Source organism: Paramisgurnus dabryanus, chromosome 22 (assembly GCF_030506205.2).
Source record: "Paramisgurnus dabryanus chromosome 22, PD_genome_1.1, whole genome shotgun sequence".
Taxonomy (NCBI): domain Eukaryota; kingdom Metazoa; phylum Chordata; class Actinopteri; order Cypriniformes; family Cobitidae; genus Paramisgurnus; species Paramisgurnus dabryanus.
In genome coordinates, this window is record NC_133358.1 from 8,866,243 (window position 1) to 8,888,620 (window position 22,378).

Below are 22,378 nucleotides of genomic sequence, written 5' to 3' on the forward strand. Positions count from 1 at the left end.
AAGGGAGGGGTCCATTGTGACACAGTTATAAGGTGGTTTCAGTAGGATTGAGATGTGTTAAAACCTAACTTGCAAATCTTAAAGAAACATTTTCAAACTAATTATAAGGTGAAATAACACAAACTTTATCATTAAGTATTGAGAGGAGGACACAAGACAGTTACATTTGTTATCACTGCACACACATGGCTGGATACCTTCACTCAATATGCCACAAATCTAAACAAATATTAAGCAGAGACAGAAGCTTACACAGAATAATGTCCTCTGTTTAACAAATGTACGTATTTGCCAACTGTCTCTCTCCTGTCCACTTGTAAGACAGACAGTGAACACAAATATTAGCATGGCTTGACGGTGGTCAACTAAACAATCGTAATTTTCCAGCATCCAGCTCCCTGTTTTTTTTTTTCGTGTGGCATTTGTTTCACCCACCAGGGTCAAACTGTCCAAACAAAATGACAGAGCTGTGCTGACTGATGCTCTAAATATAAGTCTGAGTGATGACTTGAGTGAAGTCTCTTTCTCCGCCCCCCTTCCACCCCTGGGAGCAGTTTATGGTAAACCTTTTACCCCCGAAAGCTTGAATCAACATTGAACTTTTAGACCAGGGGACTCCAACGTGGTGCAAAGCAGTACCAACAGTAGTTAAAATGACGAAGTGCTGCAGCCGCGATCCTCTCTGGAGTTTATGAAGTATGGAAGTATTAAAGTTATTAATCCACAAGAAAGTTAATCTGGCTTCTCTTTGCAAAAGCACACATTTCAAAATTTTAAAAGTACATCGAATGAAAGACAGCAATGTTGCAAATCCTTGATGTAGCATGGGAGAGACAATAAGTGTTTGATATCACTGCTGTAAAGCAATGTGTTGTAAAGCTTCTTGAGGCTAAATATTTGAATTTGAATTCATAACAAACTCGAGATTTGATGTTTAGTCACTGTTGAGACCTGAATGTGGATCTGTTCCCTGCAATCGAATGGATGGGGATTACAGCAAATTAATAAAATGAACATATTTAGGTATGATGACAAATTTTTCACATGACCAGACAGAGCAGACATTCCCATTTACAAAGAGACCTGGATTGAGAAAGTAATGATATTTTTAATGTTAGAAATCAGAGGAAAAAGTTCTATATGGATGTCAATGAAAGGTGTGTGATCGAAAATGCTGCTTATTCACATGTTTTTTATTGTAACTTTCTCATTTCATCAGAAATTTGCATGAAGTTTTAACAGACGTAATTTTTTTCACACATTTTTTGCATGTGTTTAAAATACTGTGTCTTCTGCATATAATTGTATATCAACACCATGACAGTGCTGAGGAAGATCATTAATATAAAGACTAAAGAGTAATGGACCTAATACAGATCCTTGAGGCACGCCAGTTATGTTTTTTTTTTATATAACTGGAGTGCGCATCTTTAATTCTAAAGTGACACACATTTTCAAACAGTTGCTGTAAAATGAAACCCCTCAGGACTGAAAGCTCAAAATATCAAACGCTTCCGGTGGTTCTTCTTCACGTATTTATTGTAGTATTTAGTAAAAAAAAATATACAGCCATGCGGCGAGAAGTGGATATTGCATGACACGCATCTTAAAGTTGGTTCAGACCCAGAAATTTGCCACGCGTGTGTATAATATCAGCATTGCTACATATTTGTTTAATTTATGTTATGTTTTGGTGTAATTATTATTGCATATGAGAAAAAGCCTATGTCATGGGAAAGGAACTAAATATTACAAAATGGTTAAATGATTACAGAAATAATAATAATAGTTTTGCATAGTTGTGTTAATAATTAAGATTACTAAGCATTATGATGGCTAAATGCATGAATAGCTACAAAGTAACTGATTTATAATTATAATTGTAAGAATGTAAGCATTTTTCCCTATAACATTGAGTGATTTGATGTAAAAAAAATTGTAAGCCATTCTGTCTCTTCATTAAGTGTGATAACTCTAACTTGACTTTTTTACTGATTATGTGCAAAACGGCTTAGGGTAGGGTCATAATTTTCCGGTTCGAGTGAATAAATTGGGGGCTGTCCTTGCACAGCCAAGGGGGATAGAAGAGATTTGAGGAATGTTATTACAGCTGTTTTCTTTCTTATTGGAGGGGAAGTGAAACAGCAAATCGTCTCATGAAGAAACAATTAACAGTCTTTCATTTTGGCCAAGGAGTGAAACAGCTGAAAGTTACTGTAGGAGATGAAAAGCGAGACAGAAACCAACCAAACTTTAAGACCCTTTCAAAGTTTAACCGCTGAACTCCAGTCAGCGTGCTGCCAGTACGGCAGGAATTTGATTGGACTGAAGGTCTAATGGTGTCTGAAGTGAGACGGGACGAGGCGGGTGCGGACCGCTCAGGCTGTGGCTGAAATGCGGTACGACATATGGAGCTAAATGATGAAGTGGAAGCTTTGTGGCTTGAGGAAAAGGGTGGAGAATTAGTACATTGTGACCTATCAGCAAGCATCAGGGCAGGTTACTCAACGACAGACCCTATTAGACATACCACTGTGCAAACAGCACATGTCAGGAGGCACACTGAAATTGAGGAGGGCTGCCGGTATCTTTGTGGGGCTGTGTTGCGAGTTTTCCGTACCAATGATTGGGATCAAGGCCGTCTGAGAGGGCCGACTCGATGCTTTCTGTCATTCCATTACATGGCATGCGCAGTGTGTTTCATGCCTGCTAAATGAAGTGACAAGGAAAGTTAACCTGACCTTGAGATGAAGGGTCCACCGTGCTGCATGTATACACTTCAATGACATGAGGTAAAACATGCCAAAGCAGGTAAAACATTGCAAGCCTGTGTGCTTTGATTACATTTAATATTGTTTGCGTGGATTCGTTTAAAGGTATTGCTATTAGCCAATCATCTAAATCTGTAACCACACTTACAGACTACCGGTTTCCCGTGATGTCTCATAAAGTGTGCGTCACCCCATCCTCGTCTTTTGCAAAGCCTCTGTCATAATGAAATGTGCCACACAAACGGTTAAGGTTGGAATGAAACTATGATGATCTTTTTAAAAATAAACCTGTCATGTTGTTTCTGACATTATGCAGGGCCACACGTCTGGTGAACTGCCCTCTGCATTATTTGCTAGTTTTCCAGAGCCAAATACAGAAGTAAGTCTAAAGTAAAGACACATGGTAATGATTGAAGAGTTAATGTTAGACACACTGTGCATCTTGCCAATTTCTGCTGTCTGTATTTTGGTTACCCTGACTGAGTAAAGGAAGGTGAAGTCATGTAAATATTTATCAACAGTGATGTCTGCACACTGAACAAATCAATCTTCTGCCACATCCTTCTGATTTCTTTAAGAGTCTCCTGCAAGCAATCCACAGGATCTTTCCACCTCCTACTTTGACATAAGCAATTACATACACAGTTACTGTATTATATACTTAATCTATATGACATCCTAAATTAATAGAGGGTGTTGTAATACTAAAACACTTCCACTTGGTTCAACTGTGGTGTATTTCACAATCAATATCGTTTAATGGCAAAATGCAACCAAATTGTATTTATATGGTACTTTTCACAATGTGCATTGTTGCAGAGTTGCTTTACAGAAAAAAATCAGGAGACAATTATATATAAAAATCAGAGGTGGGTAGTAACGAATTACATTTACTTCGTTACATTTACTTGAGTACATTTTTTGGGTAACTAGTACTTTTAGAGTAAATTTAAGGATGGGTACTTCTCTTACTCAAGTACAATTCTTTTAAAAAAAACTGTACTTTTACTTCGCTACATTCGGTGGCGTTACTGCGCTACTGTCAAATGTTAATAATTAATGAATATATAATATATATTTTTAAAAAGTTTGAAAGTCTTGTGAGATGTTAGAGGGGCTGCGTGCGTTGCGAGAGGTGGCTACGCATCACCCTTTAGCGCGCAACCGCGCTTAGATGATACGGACTACCGGCACATCCAGGCACTTGACTATAAATTTCGTCACCGGCCCTTTTGGGGGGAAAATAAACCAGACTTCCCATTGACTTCCATACAAAATAGCGGAACAAAGCAACGTTTGTACACAGCCGGCAGGCGTAAATAACTTATGAAATCACTCAAAGTCTCCATTGACTTTGTATTGCGAGAGGCTACCTCCTTGTCATTTCTGGTTTATAACAAAAAACAGAATAATGCCTAAAAGCTGCTGTGTGACAATATGTACAGCTAACAAGCAAAAAAAAAACAGAAATAAGTTTTTATAAGTTGTCGACCCCCCCCCCCCCCAAAAAAACGAGCGTTTAACTACTATTAGTAGAACTGCGTCCACTAGGGGGAAACGTAGTCGGCGATCCACTTTTTTTCTCCTTAAAGGCTGGGTTTTACGGCTTGACAGCTTATAAAAACATATTTCTTTTTTTTTGGCTTGTTAGCTGTACATATTGTCACACAGCAGCTTTTAGGCATTATTCTGTTTTTTTATAAGCCAGAAATGACAAGGAAGCGGCCTCTCGCAATACAAAGTCAATGGAGACGGTTCGATTGTTCCCCCCGGTGGGTGTGGTTTTTAAATTAGCATAACTGTGCTCTGTCTCTATTCCAAACCCTAATTATTACACAGCGTATTGGAATGCTTGATTCGGATTGGCCAGTTACGACATTTGTTTACTGTAAAACTAACACATGGTAACCTGGATGCTGCAAATGCTTAATAGCCTTATTTTCGTGAAAACTGACATTTCTTTCATTGTTTTGCCTGTCGTAATAACCTGCGCGCATTCCGACTAATTTTCCCTGTCACATATGCACAGTAAAAAATAAAAAGTTGACTTAACTTAAATTTTTAAGGCAACTTGCTGCACAGCTTTTTTGAGTTTACTCAAAAACCATTCCGACCATTGTTTTTTTTTAATTGCTTGTTCAAATTACTCAGTTTGACAAATTGGGTGAACAAATTAGACAAAAACTTATATAACTAAGTCCAGTCAACAAAATAATATTTGTTAGCTGAATGATTATTCTTTTTTCATTCAGTGAACACAAAATAATGAATTGACACCCTTCAACAAAGAAATCTTTGTTCTTAATTATCTTTGTTTAAGGAACATTTTAAAGTTGGATTTTTTTACAGTGTGGGGAGAATTCCAATCAGAAGTGATCATCCCTATTGTGCACATACATAAAGTTAACTATAATGTTTTTAATCTTTTGCATTTTTTTAGGTATTTAAAATTATTTGACATAGTATTAGCACTCAATGACATTTACATGACAGTTTAATGTAATGTTAACCCATAAAGCTAGATAGTTTCTTAAATTTGATCATTATTCTGCTATGTTATGTTTATGACAGATTTATAACAAGTTATGATGTATTGGTTTATGTCAAGTTGTCATAACAAAGACATCTCAAACAATGTCATCTTTGCGTTAAAAATTACATAATTGAACAAATTAGACTTAATGACAGTTCTCATAAATGTGCATAAAATCTTCACGTTCATGACTTGTGTCATGTCAGTCTTATTAACACCTCTTCAAGTAAAGTGTTACCAATTAAACTATTCATTGTTGCTGAATGTGTTTTAACAGCAGTTCTGTTGGAATTAGTTGATGAGTACATCCAAATGAGTCTTTTGACCAATTTTTGCTGTCGTCTGTTTAATGACACGGCTGTTTATGCAATATGTGTGGTCTGTTTAAACTAACGCACAGAGACAAAAAAGCGAATGCTCGCACGAGAGCAAAAAGCCTGTGGTAATAATTGAGCTCTATTTGAAAGGAAAATAAGCAAGTGCCTGCTAAATTTCAAGAAGTAATATTTTCTTTGGATACTGTGTAAAACGTCTACGTGCTGCAGAGATGTTTTTGATTTATTTTTTTATTAATATCCCTAATCCTAATGACGATATTTGAGTAAGCGATGATCATTTTAAACATTTTCCCATACGCACACTGAGCGTTATAAACATGAAATGGGTAAATATTTTAACTAAAATGCTGATGTAACTGCAAATTAATATCTGTGATTCTTAAATGAAAATTGAAATGGTTGAAAGTTGTTGCATTTGCGTGGCAAATCACAACAAATCATTAGCAACAAAAATGCGACACATGAACTGTGGTTGGCTGCTTCCAATGTTTTTTTCTTTTATTCACAATCCACTGACCCGCTTAAAGGGCCATTCACACTTTAACAAAAACGTTAACTATAAGGATATCTATATTAGCGTTCACACCACTAGACGATAATGATGACTTGCTAAATCGCTCATGAGGCAAAATACTTGCACGAATAATTTACTTTCATTTACTTGCATATTTCCTTTAATACATTTTTTTGTAATTGTTCACATGTCATTAAATGTATAAATATGCCATTCTTGTTGCATTTACAGCGGCTATAACCAATGTTTAGGAAACACACTGTGTTTCATGTGTTTAGTTTGTGAAAACTAATATCTTACCTTTGGTGTAAAAGTCAGTGTGGTAGAATAAAAAACATAATGAAGTCAATTTTATTGCAACTGCAAAAGCGTTAAACACCTGAAGTAATTTTTTGTAATGGACCTCAGCTTCTCCACAGTGTTTGCGATTTCAAATGCTTGCATTTTAGATTAAAGTAGATTTGGAATGGCCCTGAAGTCAGGCTGTGGAGGTTAATTATAAAAGTGCAATGAATACTAATTAAAGGATGAAAGTCTCTTTTCTATATAAAAAAAAGTTTATTGGTATATTGGCAAAAACAAATACAGAAACGGTCTGCAAATCCTCACAACACAAATATAGAAACGTGTTGCAAATCCTCACAACAAAATAAATACTGAATGCATTGCAAATCCTCACAGCACAAACAAATACAGAAATGCATTGCAAATCCTCACTACACAAATTATGAAACGCTTTGCAAATACTCACAACAAAAACAAATATAAAAATGCGTTACAAATCCTTACAACACAAATACAGAAACGTGTTGCAAACCCTCACAACTACAGAAATGCATTGCAAATCCTCACAACACACACACACACACACTCACACACACACACACACATATATATATATATATATATATATATATATATATATATATATATATATATATATATATATATATATATATATATATATATACACTGTAAAAAGTTTATTGTCAAATTAACAGTAACTTACTGGCAACAATTATCCAGTAGTTCCTGTATTTCAAACAACTGTAAAATTACTGTAGAAAGAATGACAGTAGTTTAAAGGATACTGCAAAATGAAGTACAGTATTATACTGTTTTTTGTAAGATCCAACATACAGCATTTTACTGTTATACTGGAAATGTTACTGTTATTTATTTTACAGTATAAAATATATACTACTGTATTTTCCAATTTTACTGTTATTTATTTTACAGTGTAAAATATATACTACTGTATTTTTTAAGATTAAATTAAATACTGTTATTTTATTGGTTGATGTTAAATATAAAGACAACAACTATATCTTTAAAAGCAGACAATTTATTGTGCAGTTTTTAACTGTATATTTGTAACAATATTAACAAAAATAACAAAAAAATGATTAGATTTTAAACAAAAAGTAAAGAAAAAATAACAAAATCAGTCAGCAATCAATGTATCCAATTGTTGCCATAGTGTAGTTACCCTAAATGAGAAAACCACATCATACAATACAGTGAAAAGCATAATTACAATACAGTTTTTTGTAGGTAGTATGGGTGGTGGTGGCAGGATGAAGGTGTAGGTCAGTAGTAGGCAACGTCGGTCCTGGAGTGCCGAAATCCTGCAGATTTCATTTCCAACCCTGATAAAACCTCGCCTACCTGTAGTTTTCTGGTGACTCTTCAGATCTAGTTGTTCAGGTGTGTTTGTTTAGAGCTGGAGCAAAACTCTGCAGGACAACGGCACTCCAGGACCGACATTTCCTACACCTGGTGTAGGTGGTGGGGGCGTCATATACAGCAGGGGCGACAGCACTTGTGATAATCCTGTAACAAATGATAAAACAAATTAATAATAAGTCAAAAAATTAACTAATCATCTAAAATGCTTGTTTTTAGCAATAATGTACTTTGAGCTCACCAGTTATAATCTAGAACATGGCCAAGTCTCGAGATCCACCTTGAGAGAACAGAGAAAATATTACGGAGAATGTTACAATAACATTACTGAAAGCTTAAATAACACGATGCAAAGCTTGTCACAACATGTATTAAGCGCGTCATGTAAACTTATGTGTATCACGCATCATGTCAAAATGCGTGTCTGCTGCAGATGCTTCAAAGGGGTTTATTATAAACGATCTCGCTAAATCTCATGTGTAATCAGAGTTTAGTGTTAAGTTAGTGTCTTGCGAGTATTTTGTGAAAGTGAGTGTCATAAAATCATAAACCCTTCTGACGCTTTTACAGCAGGCACGTATTTTCACATAAGGCAAGATGCACATGGTTAACATGACACAACGAACGCATACTTTGACATGATGAGCAACACACATTACACTCTGAACACATATTTTGAATTTGCACCACTTAGGAGAGAAGTCACCAGCCACCACTGCGAAGTAGAATTACATTTTGAATAAATAATATTTAATAGACCACAGGTAGACTATTAAATATTTTTGCACGATTTTACACATTTCAGTGACTAAAACATGACACAAATATTACCCATAAATAGGGGTGTGCCGGTTTCAGAATTGGTGATGTCGGTTATGACATGAGTCAAATGTGACGGTTCGTAACATAACTGTCGATGGGGTGTGTTTTGCTCGTTTAAATGCTCGTGGATTGACGGGAAAGTGTCATTTTACCATAAAATCATGAATGTTATGCCAAGTGTGTTTCAAACAGTAATAATGTTGAACAATTTAACAGAAAGCAATGAAATATTTAAAAAACACACTATTGCAAGAAGACTGCGCTGTCACTCTCTGCCCAGCATAAATTAATCCTCTATCTATCATCTATCTTAATAATCTTTAGAGAAACATATTTGTGCCATGGGCTTTTTATGTCTGTAATTGTGTCTATATATATCTGTCAGTACAGAACAGCACAAAAACAATGTGGATTTAAAGCGTATTGAAGAGGTTTTGCTCATAAATGCAGGTAAAAGAAAGTAATGTGAACTTCAGATTGTTATTAAACTGCACACTATGCGCTGCAAACGCAACCGGTGTAAAAGCACAATGGCCACGCGCAGCAAACGCTCTCCACAGACGCGCTGCACAGTGCTCACCCGGCGTTTGAATAAACTAGACACTGATTAGCTACTTGCTCTACGTTTCTTTAAAATTAACAGCAAGCAGTGAATGTGCGTTCAGGAGAGTTAGTAGGTTAGCATGGGAGGATTTGAACTTGAAAAGGGGAGTGTACTGACGGAAGAGATGATTTGAAAGGTGAGACTTTGTTTAATATGTTTAATCTCAAAAGTAACCGAAAAGTAACCTGGTTTGTCCTGTATGTCAGCGCGTTGTCAGTGTTGCTCCGCTCTGTATTTTCACTGCGTGAGAACATGAGGGGGCGTGTAACACAGACTGTTAACAATTGTTTTTAATTAGTATTTTAAAATTCTTTGATAAAAAATGTTTTTAAAAATATTTTAATAACACGGTTTTGCCGGTTATAGAGTTCTAATGACGGTGTTCAACTATAACCGTCGGTCTCACGGTTATATAATGACCGTCACACCCCTACCCATAAATAATAACTGGTGTATGAAATAAATAAATGTGTTAACTATAATAATTATTATCAATAAACACAAAACTAATTCCGTATAGACCATTCCAAACTTAAGACGTTAAATGAACAAATTTACACAAAACTATATACAAACCAATTACCACTAAGTAAGGTTTGTTATGGCAAAACAATTTATAGAAATACGTTGTTTGTACAATTTTAGAAGTGTTATAGACTGTCTTTTGTAGTCACCAAAAATGTTTAACGTTTAGTGTGCAATGATGGGTTTGGACATGCTACACTGAAGGAGACAAAAAAGAGATACAGTACCTCTGTTACCTCCACTTTCAGGATATTGACACCATCCATTCTGATGCTGGCTCCTCACATCAAGGTGGTTTAAAGTGCCATGAAAAATTGTTGTTGGTGTTAGCTTTGCTGAATCCTGTGAAAATAACATGTACTGAGTAACTAAAAATACAAGTTAAAGAGATGAGTAATAAATTGCATCAAAATCTAACCTCTATTGTTAGCCAAACTCAAAACTTACATTTTCCAGACAAAAGGTAAACTTGCGGTATTCTCAAGATGAAGAAATAAAATGAGCAGTGCTGGGTTTTTCTCCATATCAGAAACACCTGTGTAAACATAAAAATAAAACACAAGTTATTGCCACACTGATTAAAATATACTGTACTAAGTATGGGAGCTGTAAGAGATTAATACACACTCATTAAATACACTCAGCAAGTAGTTGCTTACCTATAAATATTAAAATAATTATTGGATAAATTTCATCCTTGTTAATGTGCTCCCAACTGATGTGCTGTTCCAGTTCTGTGCATTTTTCAAGTGTATAGGCAGTTCCTGACCAAACGCTTGACCAGTCCAGTACAGTAAAGTAAAGTAAAGTAATTGTTCAACATTTCAAATTGGGTATAAAAAATATTGTACCTTTTTGAGCCAGTATGTCCTGTCTTCAGATTTAGATGAAGGTCCTTCCCAAACCACATCTTGATGTCATAAAGAATCTTAAACACATAACATTTCAACAGAATGATTCAGGGAACTTGCACAGTAATACCTGAAAATGAATAGATTTTGTTCTAACTCAGATGATCACATGATATTGTCATAACAACATAATAATAAGTAAGATATTGTTTCTGTCTTAATAGATTGATTGCAGGCTTTGCCTGATGCTAAATGCATGGTAAAAAAAATTGAAAAAAAAATTGAACCACGTAAAAAAAAATAATAATTGAACCACGTGACTTCTCCCGATCATCCGGGACATATGACCATCATGTAATGGCAGCGTATACAAAACAGGGATACAAAGGAAAACGTTGATCATTGGATTAATCCATATCAGGTCCTAGAACACAATTTCAGATCTCATGTCAGCAGAACACTAATACATTTTCACATAAATATTCGCAGATATTACTTAAATCCACAATACATCTTTGTGTATGGATAGTCCTATTATTAGCAGATGAACAAAAGTTATGTGACTGAAAAGAGTAAGGCTTTTATGAAACTACACAATAATAAGTTAGTACTCACCCACTTTTAAAAAAGCACTGCTGGTCTCAATCCAAGTGAGCACACAAACACACCGCCACGCAAGCACAGGATCTCTTCAGTGCGATGTCCGCTGAAGTGATGATATCCCCGCGATAGACGAAAGGACCAGCATGCAGGCGTAAATCTACCGTAGGAAATTTCTCGTGGACTGTAGCCCAGATTTACATACACTAATAAAGAAGATAAAACATTGTTAAATCTATTATACGTCTTTTCAATACTTCTAGCTGCCATAATGTTCAGTCAAGTTCACGTTCAGTCATTAATGTATTATTTTAAACCTATTCCACAGATATTCATTAAACAACGTATTCTGGCACAACATAATTCAAGTTTATAACGTTATTTATTTAACACATTAATTTATTTCACTTACTTACCTCAGCAAAGTCTCTGTCAACACAACACGATAAGCTCAGACTCGCCCTGACCGTTAATTTGAAAATGCCCTGCGCGGGGTTTTACACAGTGAACGTGCTTTATTTTGCACACAGGCAGACAATCATTGTGTAGTTGCAGAAGTTGTTTGCTGTTATGACAGAAATTAAGTAAAATTTAGCCGAAAGAACCCTTTAGTGCCAATAAAGTCTCATACCAGATATTGCATATAGCACTTACCAGATAATGATGAAGTGAGTGAAGACAAACACGACGACACAATATCTCGTATAATAGCTCGCTGTCATTTTGTGGTCACAAAATTAATGTTAGCATATACGTATTAATATTCACCCAGCAGATATTAATAAAGAAATACGCGCTAGATGAGCAGAACAGATACGACGACACACACGCGTTCTCCCACTCCCCCTACTGACAGAACTGAGGAGCACATCACGTGACCGACTCGCGCCTGAACCCTCCGCATTTGTTTAATCAAATTCTAAAATTAGCGCTTTTTTAACTAATCGACTGCTATTTGAAGATTATACATATATATATTATCGCCTAAACTAATCTTAAAAATACATTTTGTGACACAGAGGCAACAATATTAAGAACTGATGGTATGTCTATTGAATTGGCTGGTGATTTCATTAAAGCCTCAGAAAAGGCACCTGATTTATGTTAAAGGAACACACCGAGCATCTGATGTGAAAACAGACATTAAACCAAATATCTCACAAAAAAATTAAGCATTTAAGATATAAATAGACGTTTGTCATTGTGTTTTGCAGTTGGTTGGTAATACTGTATTCAGAGTAATATTTCCCATAATGCATTGGAAAACTACAGTAGCCTACTGTACAAAGCTTATGCAGTAAAAAACTGTTGAAAATACATTAAAATACTGTGGAAACAACAAATCTATAGTAACAAACTGTAAACAACTTATACAGTAAGAAACTGTCGAGAAAAACAGTAAAAAACTGTGAAAACAACGAAAATTATTTACAGTGTATATATATATATATATATATATTAGGGGTGCACCGAAATTTCAGTCGCCGAAAATTTCTGCCGAAAATGGCATTTAAGGTTTCGGGCCGAAATAAAAAATCCAGCCGAAAATGTCAACCAAAATGAATGTCAACTGCACCCCTCCCATCTGTGCGCTAGCGCTTGGCTTTCACTCACGGTCGAGCTGTTTGTTCGCGTCTGCAAAGATTAAGCATGTCTTGATGTGTAAACTTAGAGAGAGTCGCGCTAATGTGTCTCATCCAATAACATACATTTGGCGAATAAAGCAACAAAACACAACGCAACGTTTTTATGTGGAGCGACTGTTGCGCTGTTTGGGATTCATCCTCGGTCTCTGTGTGTGCACGCGCTTAAGTGCCCTTAATAGTGCACATACGAGAGAGACACGTTAAAAAAAATATCTCCACAGTTTTCTTTTTCTAATAAAAACATTTGTTTATGTCTTAAGTGTATGTATAGGTTACAGTCAGAAACCAGTCTCTGCTTAAAGATTAACCTACTTAAGTGTGTGTCATTAATGTTAATCAAACAACCCATGACAAAGAGACAAATAGCTCTAAAAATAATAATATATTTAATTTATTGTGTTGTGATTCATTTAATTTGATTTCTCTACCTAATGCTAATTTCAGACCTTATTAATATACAACTTTGTTCTTTTTTTAAAAATGTTTGCAATTTCTTTATTGTTTATTAGATTTTTCCCACCCTCTTTTTGCTGATCTGAAAAATAATCTGATCTCTGCCTCAAAAACTGTAATATGATCCGAACTGTGAGTTTTTTGATCCGTCACACACCCCTAGTAAAGTTAATACGTACACAGTGATAGCCATAAATGCAATTGTACTAATAATTGGCATAATAATTTCTTTCGGTGTTTCGGTTTCGGTTTTTCGGCCTTGGTTTCCTTTTTATATATTGGTATATTGGCAAAATCAAATACAGAAACAGTCTGCAAATCCTCACAACACAAATATAGAAACGTGTTGCAAATCCTCACTACACAAATACAGAAACGTGTTGCAAATCCTCACAACACAAATATAGAAACGTGTTGCAAATCCTCACTACACAAATACAGAAACGTGTTGCAAATCCTTACAACAAAAACAAATACAGAAATGCGTTGCAAATCCGCAATACACAAATACAGAAACGTGTTGCAAATCCTTACAACAAAAACAAATACAGAAACGTGTTGCAAATCCTCACAACACAAACACAGAAACGTGTTGCAAATCCTCACAACAAAAACAAATACAGAAATGCGTTGCAAATCCTCACAAAACAAATATAGAATCCCGTTGCAAATCCTCACAACAAAAACAAATACAAAAACGTGTTGCAAATCCTCACAACACAAACACAGAAAACATGTTGCAAATCCTCACAACACAAATACAGAATCCCGTTGCAAATCCTCACAACAAAAACATATACAAAAACGTGTTGCAAATCCTCACAACACAAACACAGAAAAAATGCTGCAAATCCTCACAACACAAACAAATACAGAAACGTTTTGCAAATCCTCACAACAAAAACAAAAACTGAAATGCGTTGCAAATCCTCACAACACAAAAACAGAAACGTGTTCCTTAAAACACAGACAAATACAGAAATGCATTTTAAATCCTCACAACAAAGCACATATACAGGAATGCTTTGCAAATCCACACAACACAAATACAGAAACGTGTTACAAATTATAACAACACAAACAAATACAGAAAGGTGCTGAAAGCAGAACAAATGACAATGGAAGTGTTTGGGGGGACACAAAAAGTGATGCACCAGTCTGAGAAATGTTGGCCATTTTTCAAAAGAATAGTGGTCTCATTTGTCTCATTTCAGAATATTAACAATTACAAAGTTAACTGTTTTTCTTAATTGTTAATTGTAAATTATTGTAATATGCTTATGGCTTGCATATGTAATGTCCAGTTTTTTTATTAAAACAATTAACAGCATTATAAATAATACAGCAGTGTATCCAGATATAAACTGTCCAAAAATAAATTGTTGCTAGGGGGAGTAATTTTAAATAAAAGGATGAAAATAGTTACATGCCTATAGATTCTGACAAGCTTTCAAGAATGTAATGCTCAGTTAACTTAAATAATCCAGGCTTAATGACGTTATGCCACCTCCAGAAGATGCAGCCTTTTGTAGGCTGAAACATTTCTGTAGTAGAAAAATTTAATATAGATGCATTTCTAATATTTACAGTTTTTATACTACTTGCCTAAATATACATATTTTCATACATATTTTTTTTTATTTTCTAAACAATATTCATGAAAACTAATAATCTTGCTTCATATAGAAATAATCCCCTCTACTTTGTTTTGGGGTCTGCACACCCTCCAGGGGTTGTTTTGACATAATGATCTTTTGGCTATATATTATACCTTAAATGTTCACCTTAGTCTTTTAATAGCACAGCATAAAAACAGATGTACAGCAGAGAGGTCTTTTACTGTATCACTTGCCTGAATGTTTACAAGTGGACAGTATATGGTCCTCAAGTTGCAAGTTTGCCGGAGACTGACAGATATGGTATGAGTGGGACCACTTCCAGCATCCCTGCAATAAACCTGAAGACATGCTCAAGTGACCTTCCATTAGATCCAGTCCTGAGCCCCACAGTCAACAAGTGCCCTGTAAATGCTTTACGAGATCAGGCATAGTTTCCAGCACGCTCAGCTTGTCAGATAACCGGATCGCGTTGCAAATTCCCTTGATGACATGGTCCGTGAGAAGTTGATGGTCAGACTGATATCTGGAACAAGGTGTTGCAACCAAAGAATGTCTATCTGGGTCTTGCTCACAAAATGGAAAAGAAGAAATAATTTCCTTATTAATTATTAACGTCTTACTGTTTCAACTCACACCTAATCCAACATCTACCTCACACTTAATATGATTTACGTCTGCTGCTTGTGACATCTGGCGTTGTGTTAGCCCTCATGTAATTGTGGATCTTTAACGCATATCTATGTTTGATTTATTCAAAGCTGGTATAAATCAGTTCATCACTTCGGTGGGTGAATGTAAAGTCCCCTTGGCTTTAAGGTCACTGTATCATTTTCACGCTGCTGGTAAAAGTTACTCGATAGTGCACTCTGCGTAAGCACATGACGGCTGTATAGGTTTCTGTTCTCACAGTGCCAGACGTGCACTACAGGCCACAAGCTCCATCCATACATTCAGAGAGAGAAATGATCTGCATAGCTCACCTTTAATAACTGTCCAATGGGAGGACTTTTGTCGAAGTGGCGTTGGCACGTTGCTTTATTGTAGTGAAACATCTCGGATCATTTAAATAATCTCTCAAACATTTGATTTCCACAGAAGTACAGTATCATCAGTTGTTTTTCTTTCAAATTAAAAAATGTCCCCTTATGAGGGCCAAACTTTACTATGCCGGCATTAACCATACAACTAAAATACAAATAGGCCACAAACTGCTCATAAGTAAATAACTGAATTAAAAGCATGAACTTTTCTTTGCAAATAAACATATTGAACTTTAATGAGTACAGTCAATTAACTAGGGCGAGGGCATATTTTGATTTTGATTGGTGGGTCAATATATATATTGATATATTGTTTGTTTATATATTTAAAGAAGAACATTTTCTGGAAGGCATTAAACTTTTGTTAAAATCATGAAAAATGCTGGCGTTGGTTGGCAACTGTTTTTTTTAAATGCTGGCGGGGAAAGAGTTAAAGCATACGTTTTCGAACTCAAAACATTACGCTTTCAATTAAAAATATCTATCCCACACATGGAGGAGAAAATAAACAGAAAGAAAATTAAAATTTCATTTTAATTGAAGGAAACACAGAAAACAAAACAGTTCTTGAAAACTCGTTGACGAACTTGCGGCTCTTCATAATCAATGACGAGCACATCGATGTTTAAACTAAGTTCAATGGTGCAGCGGAAATACATTTAGTAGTGTGTAAGTTGTAACTTAGTGCCCATTTACGTCGTAACTAGGCTACGTTGTAACTTACGCACAGCTGGAGCAACCCAATTAGCTTGGACAAACAAAAAAGCCAAAGCGGCTCTGCTTGCCTTGTTCCTCTATTGAAAGAGCAAGAACATGGTAGTGCCCTGATAAAAGATGTGTCAAAGACTATCATGAACTGACCGGCCCAGCTGCTGTAACCGTACCTTGAACACATGTTTTTGCTGAGGAACTGAAAGATGGCACTCCAAGGGCCAGAGATGACTGGCTCTAACCTTGAACTAAAATAAAACTGATTTACTTTTACAACTCCTGTTTTTCGCTTAGAAAGGGAAGACAAAAAAATGCAGCAGTAATTTGTTTATTTTCCTTGGAACATTCCAGACGTTGACAGATATTCCCTTCACCCAAAACGGCCATTACAGTTTTCCACATTTACAAAGCAACAAGCGCTATCTTTGCAACTTTATCACATGCTCCTCTGATTGCCATTGTAGCGTATAATGGTGAAAACCAAAACTCCTAGAGTTGTTTTTGTGAAGGTTTGCGAATCTATTTTTAAAAACAGATTATCACTTTCACTTACTCAATTTTGCAATCTCACTGTTGCCAGAGAGGGCTTCTCAACCACATGCCAATGGAACTAGATCGTTGCTCACACGAGTCCTGTTACAGCCCTGTTTAAAACACCAGAAGTCCCATGTGCTGCTGTCGGGAGAAGATCCCATGAAAACATTTCTGCACGCAAGACCTGATTTAAATTTTTGCCAGTCAAACTTAGAGCTGTGGTTTTGGAACATGAGCTGTATTCTTACAGATAGATTTGTTAGTCTGAGACATTTAGTTGAGTTTTAAGAATTCAGACTATTTTGGCACTGAACGTGGTACCGTAAAACTGATCCATACTGGAATGGACTTGTCACTCAGCAATTCCAAGAGGCAATAAAGAACTATCCAAGTCCCACAGGGCAATATTTCAGTCATCGGTTCTCTCTGAAAGCAGGACAGGGATTTATCTGGTGGGAGCAGAGGTCAGAATTCATCTCCACCTCTTTTAAGGCCATGCCTTATGGATGACATGTCTACTGCAGACAGATAGACAGATACACATAGGCTGGATTTACACTGCAAATCTTGGTGCCCAATTCTGATTTGCGGCCTGTTTTCAATTTTTTTGACAACAAGCTTACATCATCATTTAAAAGCGATTCGCTTCTGATCTGCATTTACACTAAACACTTGGCTAAACAATTCAAGACAGACATACTGACCCTGAACAGCTTAAACCACAGAGGAAGTAAAATGTCATGATGTGCAATGGATACAATGATAATACAAGATTACAGAGCTTTATATTTGTTACAAAAACTTTATAAAACTTCAACAGTGGAGCCGTTGTCCTCCATTGCGCTGCTAAGAAGAGTCAAGTTATCGCGGGTGGAGTCCACCTTATGAATGAGGCCTGAAACCATTCTGAGAATATCGGAATCTATGCGCTTTTTCCTGCTTACATAATAATAATAATTTAAGACATTTATATAGCACTTTTCTGCAGCACACAAAGCACTTTATATACACTGTTAACGATTTCCCTGTATTTTTACAGTACGGTACTGGCAGCACGGTTGCCAGTAAGTTACTGTATTTTGGTTTTACAGTACTGTACTGTAATAACATTTTACAGTACACAAACTAGTACTGTATAGTTACAAAGCAGTACTGTACTGTAATTTTACAATATTTTATTACAGTAGTCTACAGTAATTTACTGTAATGTCTATATTGACCCATAAATACTATTTATTACTTATTACAGTTAATACAATAATATTATATATAATAGCTAGATATTTAGGTTTAAATCTATAGTTATTAATATGGTAAAAATGCTAAATTAAAACATAATGAATTAAAAGGCAATCCAAGCAATGTATGTATCAAAATTGTATTTAAAAAAACATTTAATTGAAACAAAACATATTTAAAACAAGATTTTAAACAATAATAAACATATAAACAAGTTAAATAAAATAAAATCAATAAGTATAAACAAGTTTGGAGACCCCTGCTGTAACATATTTAACTCTGGCAAATAGAACACTGGTCCATAGTTTGAAGTTTTCAGTTTAATGTCCATCATCGACTAAAAGGTAACATTTCACTGTGGTAAAAACAACACTGGCCCATAGTTTTAAATATTCTACTTGAATTTCATTTAACACTAAAAATAAATTAAAAATTAAACTGTGGCAGACAGACCACAGTGGCCTTTACTTTGAAGTCGTCCATTCGAACTCAATCAGGGACTGCATGAAGCTGTTCACATGGGGGTTAATGGCCACAGCTTTTCTCTGCACCAAGTTCCTTGTCTTTTTGCTTGCTCCTTGTCTGGATGTGCACTTCTTCCCATCTTTGGAATTAATTATATCCAGAAACCTGTTAGAAATATCATAAACATTAAGTCAACAAATATAAGATAGAAAAAGATTCTTAAAAAACTAAACTCAGCCTTGAATTTACTCCTATTCTGAAACCTTTTGCTCTTATTCTACTGTTCCACACCTAATTACATAAAAATACAGAAGATTCACTTACCTCGGAACAAACTCTTTCCTCAATGGACAGCATCCACCTGGATCCTGTCATGATTGAATGTCCTGAACAGAAAGTACAATTGTTACTGATTTGGACACAACTTTTTATTCTGAAAACAAAATCTTTTGTCAATAAAGTCCAGGGACACCTCTGCTAAATAAATACAATTATTAAATTTCTTATAACCAAAGTCTGAATATTTCTGTTTGTATATTTCTACATGGCAAACAAAGACAATTGTGTACATGTTGTGTATGGTCGTGTTACAGTGTTGTGTGTGGGAATTGTGAATGAGTGTATACATGGGTATTTAAAGAAACTGTAGTGGTAAAGTACAAACTTACCGAACATAATGTGCTTGGTGTGTGTCTGGTATCACCCGTTGTGCCTCCACATCTGCCTTAACTCCTGAAAAGTGCCACTCAGGTAAACTAGAAATAAAAAGTGATCAGCCACATTCCTGTGTACTTTTACATGTGACGTGAAAGCATTTAATATTGCAGTCAAAAAAATACATGACTTGTAACTGTACATCATGTACTTGCCTGGTGCCTTTAAAGATGATCCATCTTACCCAATCCAGCTTACAAGCAATGGTAAGACTGTAAAAAAGACAAATGTTACAAAATCTGTTAGCCATAGAAATAAGTAGACATTGTGAAAGAAATGGTAAAAGAAAATTTAGTAACACTTTACTACAATAGTTTATTACTTAACATTTGGTAATGCCTTAGCTAATATGAACTAACAATGAACAATATATTTTACAACATTAATAATATTTGATAATGTTCATTGTGCAGAGACAAAGTGATTGATTTAAAAATGTATTAATTATCATGCTATGCTAACAAATAAAACCTTTCTGTAAGTGTTTAGTCAGTTGTAAAACAAATATATATATATATATATATATATATATATATATATATATATATATATATATATATATATTAGTTGTTATATTATATATTATATATAAATATCTAAATAAGTCTTTTTTTATTATTATTCTATAACATCTTGTCTACAGAAAATCTCCGAAAATGTCTCGTTTAGTGCAGAAAATAGCGATTTATAGTGACAAGGTAAAAAGACTGCCCCTAATGTTTAACCCGGACCGGCTGCGGTGTAACACGCTATTTCACGCAAAGTTTTTTAACTAAGTAGCTAGCTGCTCACTTTAAAGATAAACATGATCGCCTAAATCTGAGCAATCCTGGTGATGCCAGTTTCCTACACGATGTTATTATGGATTATTTTACATCCAGAGATGAAGGATCAGATGACAGAGACGAGAAGACAAAGGTACGTAAATGCGGAGCCCATTCTCTTTTCGTGCATTGATTTGATGTGTTTTGGAAACTTATATACAGCGTGTAATGCATCTGAAGTGGTGGAAACAATATGTCATAAAAATGTATTGGACAACTTACTGGACGTGAAAAACGCTTTAGAGAAGATATTCTCTGCTTTTGCTGATATAACGTTACCGTAATATAATAACAACAACAATAAGCGCGGCAATCCCTTTCGTTCATCTGATATTAAGATGAGCCCAGGTCTGAATGATATTTGGTCGAAGTTAAAGCTGCGATGAGTTCGATGCATGTATCCAGTTAAATATGAGGTTTCTTGTTTTCACTTCTGTGGAGGAGGACTGCGGTACTACAGTATGCTGTGTACGGCGTGTCAAGTCCTGTCTGTTTACAACCACGAGTCAGCCTTGCCAAACAGTCGAACTTAATACTTTTCTCTGACGCTAACTGAACGGATGAAACGCAGATATAAACGACCATTATGCCGGGACCGCAAGATTGCGCTGGCGGGTGGTCTTTGTCCATTTCGTTAAAAATAGTTTCATTGTCACCACACTTTCAACACAATATAAACTCACCAAAACCCTCATAATTTAGTTAAAACAACCCTATATTCATTAATAAAGGTATAAAGCGAGTTAAAGCAGCGGTAGACATCTGGTGGTAACGTTAGCTTACTTTCTGAGGGAGATTGAAACTTTGTTGGCGACCGTTTTTCTCTCTCATTGCACGTTTAAAACAATATTGTGACAAAATATTGACAACATTCTTAAACTAAAAATTAAGTTTTCATGAAACAGAAATATTTCAAACTTACCGAACTGCCAGAAATCAATCGTCCTCCTTCAGCTGCAGCCAGGAGTTGTGCTGTCTGTGTGATTTGACTCTGGCGCACTTTCTCTGATTATTGCAAGTACACCTGGCACATTACAGCAATGGCTACAGCAAGGTTACATCAAGACCAAAATATACTGTAAAATTTTCCCGCTCAAACAAATTTACCCAGAATGCATTATGAACTGCAGTACTGTACTGTAATGTACACATACAGTATAGTACTGTGGATTTTTACAGTAATGTACTGCTAAATCTACAGCGACATCTAACAGTGTACAGTATGAAAGGGGATTCTCCTCAACCACCACCATGCAACATCCACCTGGATGATGCGACAGCAGCCATATTGCACCAGAACTCCCACCACACACCAGCTTATTAGTGGAGAGCAGACAGAGTGATATAGTCAACTAGTATAAGGGGATGATTAGTAGGCCAACAGGCAAGTAGGGCACAAACCCTACTCTTTTACAAATTACATCCTGGGATTTTTACCAGCAGCAACCTGGTTTTCCCAGGTGGTCTCCCATCCAAGTACTGGCCAGGCTCAGCCCTGCTTAGCTTCAGTGGGAAAGCTGTCTTGGGCCATAGGGTGCTATGGCTGCTGGTTACAAGTTCGTGGCTCATATCTGATCTGTGCCACATGAAGGAAAAATCAGAATTGAGTCACTTTAAAGATCCAATGTAAATGCGGCCATAGATTGCAAATGATGGGCTGTTTCTTGGTTCTTGTGGGAGATTTGTGAGACAGCTGCAAAGTGTTGCTAGGGCATTGCTAGATGATTGTTAATGTATTCTGGGTCATTCTATTTGTTGTAAAGGCATACTGGGTGGTACCTAGGGTGTTGCTGGGTTGGTTGCAGGGAACTCATGAGACAATGCTAGTTTGCAAGAAATGTTCATTTACGAAGTTCTTCATCTCTCACTGACTCATTTTTTTTTACTTT

At 35.8% G+C, this 22,378-nt stretch overlaps 3 long non-coding RNA genes across 9 annotated transcripts; all 3 read right to left on the bottom strand.

The window, feature by feature from the left end:
- Positions 1–7,483: 7,483 nt before the first annotated feature.
- LOC141281436 (uncharacterized) lies at positions 7,484–11,403 on the bottom strand. Of its 7 annotated transcripts, XR_012335772.1 has the most exons (7): positions 11,260–11,403; positions 10,645–10,721; positions 10,453–10,568; positions 10,241–10,328; positions 10,021–10,135; positions 8,084–8,122; positions 7,484–7,989 (listed from the first exon to the last, which is right to left on the bottom strand). It is a non-coding gene; the product is annotated as an uncharacterized lncRNA (long non-coding RNA). The 7 variants fall into 7 exon arrangements; XR_012335774.1 differs by lacking the exon at positions 10,453–10,568 and having other exon boundaries at positions 11,264–11,403; XR_012335773.1 differs by having other exon boundaries at positions 10,453–10,721; positions 11,264–11,403.
- Positions 11,404–11,422: 19 nt separating this feature from the next.
- On the bottom strand, positions 11,423–12,684 carry LOC141281437 (uncharacterized). Its single transcript, XR_012335775.1, has 3 exons — positions 11,899–12,684; positions 11,661–11,809; positions 11,423–11,450 (listed from the first exon to the last, which is right to left on the bottom strand). It is a non-coding gene; the product is annotated as an uncharacterized lncRNA (long non-coding RNA).
- Positions 12,685–18,677: 5,993 nt separating this feature from the next.
- On the bottom strand, positions 18,678–21,703 carry LOC141281417 (uncharacterized). The gene is made up of 5 exons (XR_012335722.1): positions 21,412–21,703; positions 19,821–19,877; positions 19,620–19,683; positions 19,276–19,337; positions 18,678–19,116 (listed from the first exon to the last, which is right to left on the bottom strand). It is a non-coding gene; the product is annotated as an uncharacterized lncRNA (long non-coding RNA).
- Between the last annotated feature and the right edge of the window lie 675 nt (positions 21,704–22,378).